General features: G+C 38.8%; 2 long non-coding RNA genes across 2 annotated transcripts; both read left to right on the top strand.

The window, feature by feature from the left end:
- The first annotated feature begins 2,783 nt into the window (after positions 1 to 2,783).
- Positions 2,784 to 3,866, top strand: LOC126384059 (uncharacterized). The gene is made up of 3 exons (XR_007569222.1): positions 2,784 to 2,915; positions 3,480 to 3,624; positions 3,753 to 3,866. It is a non-coding gene; the product is annotated as an uncharacterized LOC126384059 (long non-coding RNA).
- Positions 3,867 to 7,830: 3,964 nt separating this feature from the next.
- LOC126384132 (uncharacterized) lies at positions 7,831 to 8,933 on the top strand. Its single transcript, XR_007569231.1, has 3 exons — positions 7,831 to 7,936; positions 8,459 to 8,582; positions 8,746 to 8,933. It is a non-coding gene; the product is annotated as an uncharacterized LOC126384132 (long non-coding RNA).
- Positions 8,934 to 10,756: the final 1,823 nt, after the last annotated feature.

Here is a 10,756-nt window from a genome sequence, read left to right as displayed (position 1 = left end):
AGTTGGAAAACTTACTAAAACTGAGCTTCTATAAGGCAATGAATATTGCGGAGGGCGTGGCTCATCACATAAAGGTGTATAACATCTCAAGGGTTTCACCGATCACCACGCAACTTTATAGGCATATGACCACACATAATCTGAGGGGACCCCTCCATTATTGACCCCATCAAACAAAATGGGGGTGCTAGAGAGCTAATTTCTTATCTAGGCCTAACCACCCTATGATTTTTACTAAACTTGGTAGATATGTAGAACAGGACGCCTCAAGGTGACTGGAGAAATTTAACTCTAATTGGCAACTGGGTGGCGCTATAACAACGGAAAAATCCTTAAAAATGGCTAAAATGCGACCGATCGCTGTGGCTCCCCCTGTGGCCCAATGTTGTTGTATTTTTTTACTAATTTTTGGTATGGCTAAGTCATGGTATGGTATGCTGCTGCCCCAAGGGCTAGCCGCACCTTTCCCATGTGAACTACCAGTGCGCCCCACTTTAAAGTCAATACAACATATAAACGCTTTAACTATCTGCCTTTCAACGTGCTACCTCAACTTTTAATGTACAGTTTTAGCCCACTAACTATCCCACTATTGGCAATGGTACTACTGTACTTTCAATAAAGCGATCATACTATCAAATTCACAAAAACACTGTCTGAATACATTGCTCTTCTTAATGGGTTCAGTTGACTATTTAATCTGCATTTTCCTATGACCTGTATCCCAAATACACACCATGTGAAACTGTACGTGGGCAACTGTGCACTCAATGGGTATGGACTAGTTTCCTTGTATATTTGTGGAAATTACAATATCAAAGTGATTTTTTAAATGCATTTATTTATTTTTGTTTTGATTTTTTTCAGTTATATTAGTCAAGTTGACATCTTAACAGTTTAGTAATTTCCCAAATTAAAAAACAAACTGTGTTCAGTTGAGATGACATATGGTTTTCATTGACTAAAAGAACTGAGAAATGCAAAATAAGAAAAAACCCACTGTGTTTTACTGGGTGGCACCATAAACGGATAAGGCAGACACTAGACTGTAACCTAAAGTGAAAGTAGGTTGTATGGAACATGTGACATGTCACTTGCTTACAGACTGATAAGATAACATAAGGAACAGGATCACCTGTTCATGATCAAACCTGCCTCAGGACTGTTTGTCAAGACAGAGACGTCTCAGTGGAGCCATAACAACTGCTGAAACAAGCTGAAGGCTTCTCTCAGATGCCTTTGATGACCCCCGCCTTCTTCATTTTTCTCACAGTAGAGTTATGTAGTATGAGGATGGTGCGTCAGTCTGCTGGAGGGATACAGAAAATAAACTCAAGGTGCTTTGTTAAAGGGAGCAGTGTGACTTCTGCACTGGCGACTGTAATAAGACATCTGACACACTCTGTGTCATTTGCCATGTAAATAGTGACATGCACACAAGCATGTGTTACCTTGAATCACTGCAAATGTATCTGAGCCAGTGAATATCCATGTTTTTCCACCTTTGGATGACAGTTACATACTGCAAGCTTACAGCATTGTGCAAGAAATATTGCTTAAAATATGTCAAAATTAATATCGTTCTTTAAATTGTGCAGGACAAATATGTTTCGTGTGTTAAAACCTGTACACTGTACACCTGTACCTGTACACTTACAACTATAGAATGAATTTTCTTTGTCTCAAATCAAACATATTACTGCTTTTGAATATCTACTTTCATCCTAGCTGTATTTCTTTTGTTACCATTATAATCATTTGTTGAATGGGTTTATTTATTTGATCGTTCTTTTTCTCATTTTTTCCCCCACTTCATTCACAAACACACACATGCGCACAGACAAACATATAGTTATTATATTAACACATCCACCGAACCTTCATCCTAGCAACCTTGCCTAGCCAATCATAGGAGCAGCACTAATGCAGGCGGTGCTGTGCAATGTATAAATGCAGGCGTCTCTTACTGAAGCCATAACCCAATTGAAGTACTGGCAAAAAAAGGAAAAAGAAAAAAGCACCCCCTCCCCTCGGTTTGGCGTTTCACTCATCATATTATCAGCTTCCTTCCCCCAGTCCTAAAGAAACTGTCAGGAAACATAACATTACCAACATTCAAGAAGAAGCAGGAGACTGGTTATCAGGGCGTTGTCCACCACTGCTTCCAGCCTCCACTTCACCATTTGTCTCTCCTTTCACTTTGATTACAGCTGACATCTGTTGTTCTGTTGCTACAGCGCTGCCTCCTGTATTCATGGGTTGCTCTCTCTGATGATTGGCTTGTTTTTGCCTGTATGCCCCTCAGTTTCAGCCTGTGCTCTACTTCTTGTTTATTTGCTTCTGATATATTTGATATAAAATCTCACAACATTGGATAACAGGACAAACAGGATAACAAGTGTTTTACTTGTATTGGTATATTTCTACTCCGTGGTATTGCTTCTTCCAATAAAAGATGGTCCACTGCTGTTATAAACTGTAAAACGGCAGACATAGCATAATCAGTTATTGTTTTTGAATCCTTGTAGTGTGCAAAAACGGCTAAACCACACTCTGTAATGTCTCCCTGACATCTAACAAATATGCAAGACACCACGTTAGTTTATTTGTGTGCCTGGACCACGTTATCAACACGACATAACATCAATTAACCTCCTGTACATCCAAACATCCAGCTACTGCAACTATTGCCATATCTGTACCGGTGCCTGCACAATCACTGTATGTAATTCTGAAGTACACACCCCTCTGGCAGCTGGGGAGGAGGGGTGGGAACACAGCACATTCTGTACATATGAGGGGCTGCAACAAGTAAAACTGAAACTGACAGCAAAACCTGGCACTGAATCTGAACGACTGATCCCAGAATATCACAGAGAGGAGAGAAGTAAGACACCAAGGATGGCTTGCATCATGTAAGTAATTCTGCCCTGAACTACTGGACAGGGTTCTGTTTTTATGCTTCAGTGATAAAAGACAAGCAATTAAATAGTGCTTAGATTTTACGTCTGAACAAACAAAGCAATATTTTCTTGAGGTACATGCTTTGATTTGATAATTGTTGTACAGTTTTTGTTGTAATTTAAATGTTATTTCATGGTCTGTTGTCACTGAATTAGCAGTCTGAGCCCGCAGCCACACTTTGGCTCTGTAAGGCTGAATGTGGACACAATGGTTCTTCGCTAATATGCTGATGTTTAGCATGTAGCATGCAAACCTTTGCTGATTTGTACAAAGCACAAAGTACAGTTGAGGCGTGTGTGAATGTCAGTAGCTTTGCAGGTATGTGGTCATACACTGAAGTACAAATTAAAAGTACAGTATGACCTGATGATAGATGAAAAGTCACATCACCACAGTTAATATAACCATCCTGAGGAAGACATAAATATCTGTACTAATTATAATGGCGTTAATTGAATTAAATATTGTCATGCTGCAGTGAGTGCAGATGCTGACTGTTTCTCAATCCTTTTCAGGGAGAGTTGTGCCTGTGCAGTTACAGAAGCCGGCGCTGAAGTGGCAATGCAGGGTGTGACTATATCCCCTTTTTGTGGTGTGCTGATTTTTGCTGGGGTAGCAGTAGTGGGAGTAGCAGTGGGAGTGGCCGTGTACAAGCACCTGGTAGGTGATTCAGCAATCTGTCCATAAGAAACTGTGCTATACTTAAATGTTAAAGTTAAATGTTAAAGCATGATTCACAACAACAATATCATTTCAAGTGTCTTTTTCTGTTTTTGTATTTCTTGCAGGACAACAAAGACAAACAAAAGGGAAGCTGACAGAAGAGCTCATTCCTCTAAAATGAACTGCCAAAGCATCGATGTAATCACGACTCCATAATAAAAACAAACTTGGCAGACGAACTGTGATTTTGAAATTAATTTTTGTATTGACATTCACGTTTATTCCAACTGCTCACAGATGACACTGCCGTTTTTCAAAGCATAGTTTTAGCTTCAGTTACCTCAGGTTGACACACAACATTCAGTTACTGTAAAAAACATCTTATGTAGGTGAAGATATTTTATGGTTTAATGATTTAATGGCTGCTTTAAGTTGCTCCACTCCCATGCTCCATATTCTCTGAGATAGCACCATCTGAGGGAAATAAGAAAAGTAATTTGTCTTATGACACAGGACGTTTAAAACCTGGCTGCAGTGGAGTTACCCATCCTTCTTCTAAACTTGGCCTTAATCTATTCCACCTTTTTGTCATAGCCATTCACTTTCCCCTGCCTTGCAGCAATAATGCCTCCTAACATAAAAAATGTTTTTAAAAGGAAAGAAAACAGCAGAATGTCAATCTCTCTTTTCCTTTTGATTCAAAAATAAATATTTTTCCTTGTAATATAGCAGTATTTAAAATGCTAGGACAGCAATTTCTTAATTCACCAACCATTATTATTTGAGGGAACATGGTTAAGAATATCTTGATGCAAGCCATCTTTTGATAGTCGTCTAAAAAACCACAGGGCAGAAGGGGCAGAACCAAAATAAATGTAACATATGTTCAGTTTTAGATTTACAGAAACAACAGTTTCCATCCATCTTTTTTTTTTGTCTGCAGTATTTTGCATCAAGTTTTTAAGCACACTCTTAACATGCAGCCTGAGTATAATGTAGCATGATGTGATTTTGCCAAGTATGCTCCTGGATCAACACCCCACATTGTATTTACCTTTGCTTCTTTGAAAATTCCTAGTTTTCCAAATTGAAGTTAGTAAAATTTTAAAAAAAAATACTCTGTAACACTGAGCAAAAACCTTTTCAGCTACTGCAGGGTTAGTGAGTTAGCTTTCTAACTACGTTGGCTATGCTAATGAGTAAACTTTCCAATAGATGGGAATACTGGCGAGCTAGCTTGCTAACTAGGTAGTTATGGTGTGTGCAGGCTTTTAAACTCGTAAGAAACGACTTCAAGTCACGAGTTACGACTTTGTAGCGTTCCAGGAAAGTTACGGCAAACTGCCAGTTACTTCCTGTTGTGAACATGGCGAACCGTTTGTTTGTGCTTCCCCATTATTGCTATCGCCAAAGGTACCTGCTCCTTGCTCATTTGAGTGAAACGGAGGAGGATAGGGTCACAGATGCTATTATAGGCTATTTTTTACGTTATCTGTGTGTTTGGAAACGTATTTTGTATTGATTTATTCTTGCACTAGAAACCAGCTGTTAGAGCAGCTGCCAATAATGCGTTAACATTAGGGTTATTTTATGTCTATTTCTCACCATGTATCACCTGCATCAACACCGCATCCATAGGGCTGCCATTGTTGTTTAGAGGAGTAAGAAACCGTAACTGGGAGTACATCGATCTGGTACGAGTTCACGGGTGGGAAGTTACGGGTTTGACTAGTGCACTTTCACGGGTTACAGGTTGTGAAAACACGAGTTACGGGTTGCCTGGAACGCACCATTATGCTAACAAGTAAGCTTGCCAATAGATGTTAGCGAGCTAGCTTGCTAAGTAGTTAAGCTAAAATGTTAGCTTGCTAAGTAGGTAGGCTATGCTAACAAGTAAGCTGTTCACTAACAAAGAGTTGCAAATTCCTGCAGTTAACACATTTACAATTTTTTGTTTAGTTTTATTGAGGAATTTGTTCAATTGTATTATCTTACATTTGCTAAACTAGCTCTGAAGAAGCACAAAGAAATTCTGAACAAAGCACAGGAGCAGCACACATAGATATATATACATAGATGCTGCACCCTGGCTTGTGGGATGCGTCAATACCGCCGCCATCTTGCCTAGGTGCTCTGACCGGTTCAGACCCATGTCAGGCTCGGCAAAAATGCCACATTTTTGCTCTGCATTTGGGTGTACTAACGAAAGAAGTGTTAAAATCAAGCAGAAGGGAATAACATTCCACAGGTAAGAAGTTGTTTTACAATATTTTACTGTTACGAACAGGTTTAATGAGATATATATCTCAAAAAGTGATCCTTCTTTAAGCTAATCAAGTAGGCTAAAGTAACTGTCCTGATCTGGTCCTAATGCCAAATTAAGCTAACGCTATGTCACACAACTTAAAGAAAAAAAGGTTAACATTTATATAATATTACTTATAAAATTATGATGCTTTGTCAAACAGCTATGTCGGTGTATGTGTTATTCCAAATTGTCAACTATCTGTTTCATGGCACCAACGTAACATAACGCAGTACAACGTTAGTAGTTAACTTGTGGCCTGAATTGTAACTACAAATTATGTGGAACTGCGTTTTTCTGACACACTTATTTTGTGTGTAATTTCCCAAAAAACACAGATAGGAGGCGGGCATGGGTAGCAGCAGTGAGGAGAAAGGACTTTGTCCCGAGTGACTCCTCAGTCATCTGCAGCTGTCACTTCAGACCTGAGTACTTCGACAGGACTGGGCAGACTCCTAAAAATAATACTAGCTACTGTACACTGTATTTTTTGTAAATATGACCTAATAATGTAAACAGTTCTGTGTCCAGGCTCCCATGAACACTGTGGTGTTATACATATGAGATTAAAGCAAAATTTTGTGTAAACATGCAGCTCTAAGTCATTTATTTTCACTTGTACAAAACCAACATTTGTTAATCAGAATGTTCAACTACACTGCAGCTCGGCACAACCCTGCTGATACACTATTTTTTGCACATTGTGTGAAATATGAATAAATATTTATAATCAAAATTAATAATTAAATGACATCATGGTGGGCATTGTACATCTAGTAAGAAAAAAGAATATTTATTATATGGGGAAAGTTTAGTTTAAATGTGTTGTAGAACTATTACTGTTACTTTATCTACATAAGATCAAATATTTTGGTATGAAAAATGCATTTTTTATTTAACCAAGTATCCTGTATCATAACTACATGTCTGACAACTGTAACAAAGCAAACCACATGAAAATCGGTTGAGAATTCAGCAAGTAATGATGATTTTAATCATAAATAATCTCCTGCCTCAATAGACATATACATGCATTAGGCAGCGCGGCTCCACCTGGGCAAGATGGCGGCTGCGTTGACGTATCGCTCCAATTACGAGCGCAGTTGAATGCGGCATCTACTGATGATGTCAGAGGGCTGTGATTGGTTGGTTGGTTGTAATGTTGTTCCTGGAATGTGATTTGGGATGTTGATCCAGGAGCATGTCCTACTTGGCAAAATCACATTGTGCGTATAGCGTAGTGTAGTTTTAGAGGGCTTACTAATCAATGATATACTAAATGCATACCCCCGAACCAGTCTGATGACTCTGGTCACATTTAATTTATCATTACACTCCTTTTAGTTATGTAAAATAAACTTCTATTTGTTGCAACTCGTGTAGTCTCCCCACCTTTGTCCCGGCTTGAGCCAGGTTGTGACACCATTGCACATAACATTGTGACTTAAAATGGCAGCCGAACAGAGAGTGGAAACACAGAACATCCTGTACATGTGTGAAGTGCAGGAAAATGCACGCCATTTGTGGTTTTGCAGTGCCCCAACATTTGCAACAATAATTTGAGTTGAATTTGAATCTCGTGTTCCCCGTTGAGTAGCTATATCAACAACATCAAAAAACAGGCTCAACGGGCTGAGATGCCCATCTAGTTGGTTAAATAGTTTATTTGTGGCCAAAACTAAATATTACTGTGGAATACAACATTTTCTGATGACAAGCTGTGGCCCATCCAATAAATGTCCAATAAATCTGAAATCTTTGGTTAGTTGAGTTTTTTATTGACTAAAGGAATCAAGAAAGTAAGAAAATAAACAACTGCGTGTTCCTACTTTAATGCAGACTAGAATAGCAGGAAGGGCGTAACAACAGCACATTCTTTAGGCATGAGGGGCTGATCAACTGAAATCAACGACATAACTTCACACTGCATCTGAGTGATACAGCTAATGCGAGACACTGAGACAAGAGAAATAAAATAACGAGGATGGGCACTGCAGTGAGTGTGTAAGTAATTTTCACCTTCAGCTGCTGGTGATAGGGTTCTGTTTGTTTAGTGAAATGCAGCAAAGTAGAAAAACCTAACAGCACAGCAGCAGTCAAACGGACGCGTTTCAAGTCATAGTTTACGGCTGTCAGGTTTTTCTACTTTGCTGTGATTTTATGGACCAGCACCCAATTACTCTTTTAGACTTTTGAGTGAGCACGACAAGTCTGCTGATTACCTGTTTAGTGAAATGCACATTGGCTAATAAAATATAAAATACCAAGAATAAATGAAATAAAGCAGTTTAATGAAGTTGATGCACATGCATGATACTTAAGCTTTACCCACATTGTTGAATGCATATATTGTAAGTCACTTTGTGTTGAGGCATCAGCCAAATAAAAGGAATGGAGGTAGTCTTTGCAGGTATTTGATAATATCAGCATCATATGATGGCGGTGTTAGATGTCAGAGAAGCCAGAGAATCACCTAAGTTATTACATGTGGAACATCTATGCTGACTATTTGTCACTCCTCTTTAGGGAAGCTATAGCTCATAGTACCTGGGAAGTCAGAGGCTTGAATATATATGCCTCTGGTTTGCTGATTATTGGAGCTGTGATAGTGGTAACAGCGGCCGGAGCAGTGTATGTGTACAATTACATGGTAAGTGACACAACAATCTCTCCAAAAGAAGCTTGTTCTGCCTTAAAATAAATAAACTGCAATATATCTAAATGTTAACTTTTAATGTTAAAGCACATTTCACTTGAGTAATATCAGTTTCAAGTGTCAATGATCCGTTGTTGTTGGGTTTTTTTGGACAAAGACAAGAAATACTGACGGACAAGATCATTCCTCTCAAAGTGACCCTGCACAGTGGCAACAGGTGCCTGCTCATTGGATACAGATTCTTCGTGCACTGCTGTTGACCATCTGACTTTGAATGTAGTGTATTTTGTTGTACCAAGTGTATCTGGAATCATAACTCTGCAATAAAAACAAAATGCAGACCTACTATGGTTTCGAATCACACTTATTGACATTTGCAACAGTAGTTTGTAGATTACAAATGCAGTTTGTTGTATAAACTGGGTTAAGATAATCAATTGATCTTCATTTGAATGACCTGGTATTGAATCATAAAAGTGAGATTGAATCAAATTGAATCAAATAGGGACCTTGTGAATCCAAATCAAATTGATTCAGGAAATCAGTGGGATACCCAGCCCTAGTGTGAACATTACACACATTTATTTTATTGCATCTATTGATACATTTCAGCCTAAATACTAACTTATGTTGGTGCTCACAAACGACACTCCTGTGTCACTGTTTTTCTATTAGTTATAGTTACCTCAGGCTGGCAAACAACATTCAGTTACAGAGAACTACATGTTACTGTAGGTGAAGATATTTCATGTGCATTGGCTGCCGAGTAACACCACCCGCATCCTCCACTACCTCTCGGAAAGTATCGTGTAAGATAAGAGAAAGCACAGAGGCTGTTGCTCTTGATGAGACACAGTGTTTCCTGTAAATCCTGCCCTTAGTAACCAATATTTACACTACAACTCTGAGCCTTTGTTTTAGTTTTACTCTTCACTCTTCATTCTTCTCAGAAAGGGCACGTTTAATTTAAAAATTATTCAATCTGGCTGTGGCCGTCAGTTGAGTTCGTGTTCAGGTGGCCCTGCTGAGGAAGTTAGAGGCAGAGGAAACACTCTTAGCATGCGGCCTGTGTATAATGTAGTTTCGTTTCTGAATCCTACTCCTCATTTTTCTTCATTTCTCTTAACCGGACTTAGCTCCCTTGACTGTAAATCAACCAGAAGTTTATTCTCTATGACTCAGCCTCCTATAGGATTCACTATGTGAGATGATAACGATAACAAGGGGCGTCAGTCTGCTGGATAGACACAGAAAATAAACTCAAGTTGCTTTATAAACGGAGCAGTGTAGCCACGAAGTGATGGCAACCTTTATGAGCGTGTGTAACAGTAATGTGCAGTTGGGAATCTTATCTTTTGTTCTGCACGGGTGAACGTAATCAGACATCTGACACGCCCTGGGTCATTTACTGTGTGAATACTGAATTGTGCACAGGCATGTTTTACAAACCACGGAAATGGAGCAGAGCACTGAGCACAAAGACAGTTTCCTGAGAATGTTAAAAGGAACCACTGGAGCATTATAAGCACATTGTGACTGCATGATAGTTACTATAATCTGAGGATGGTAAAAGAAAACATAAGGTATAGTGTAGTATTCTGTATTTTGTTCTTTCTGAGTTTATTGGCAAATTGTTGCAATCCAACAAAATGGTGAGAAAAGGGCATTATGAACAAAAGAAGGGGGATTGATTTGATCTTCAGTGAGTAAGAATGAAACTGAAAGACACATCAGTGTTTTCCCACTATGGCACAGAGTTATTTACTGTAAGCATACAGCACTGTGAAAGAAATATCACTCCAAAATTTGTCAAAATAAATACATTGATTGTGCAGAACACCTTTATAGTTTCTGTATTGAAAACCTGTAAACATTTAGCTATCTTAATAACACTGGATAACAATTGGACAAGCAGGATATTGCTACTTTTACTTAAGACAAAGATCTAAGTATCTCCCCCACCACTGTTCAAAAACATAAAATGTTAAAAAAGCAAAGAAAGTTCGCTCCTTGGTATAACTCTCAAACCCGTAAGTTAAAACAAATATCGCGAAAATTTGAAAGGAATTGGCGATTAACCAAACTGGAAGAATCTCGTTTAATCTGGACAGACAGTCTCAAAACTTATAAGAGGGGCCTCCGCAATGCCACAGCAAACTATTACTCAG

The sequence above is a fragment of the Epinephelus moara genome, chromosome 22, assembly GCF_006386435.1.
Source record: "Epinephelus moara isolate mb chromosome 22, YSFRI_EMoa_1.0, whole genome shotgun sequence".
Taxonomy (NCBI): domain Eukaryota; kingdom Metazoa; phylum Chordata; class Actinopteri; order Perciformes; family Serranidae; genus Epinephelus; species Epinephelus moara.
The sequence above is the reverse complement of the archived record's forward strand: the minus strand, read 5'-3'. Positions and strand labels throughout refer to the sequence as shown.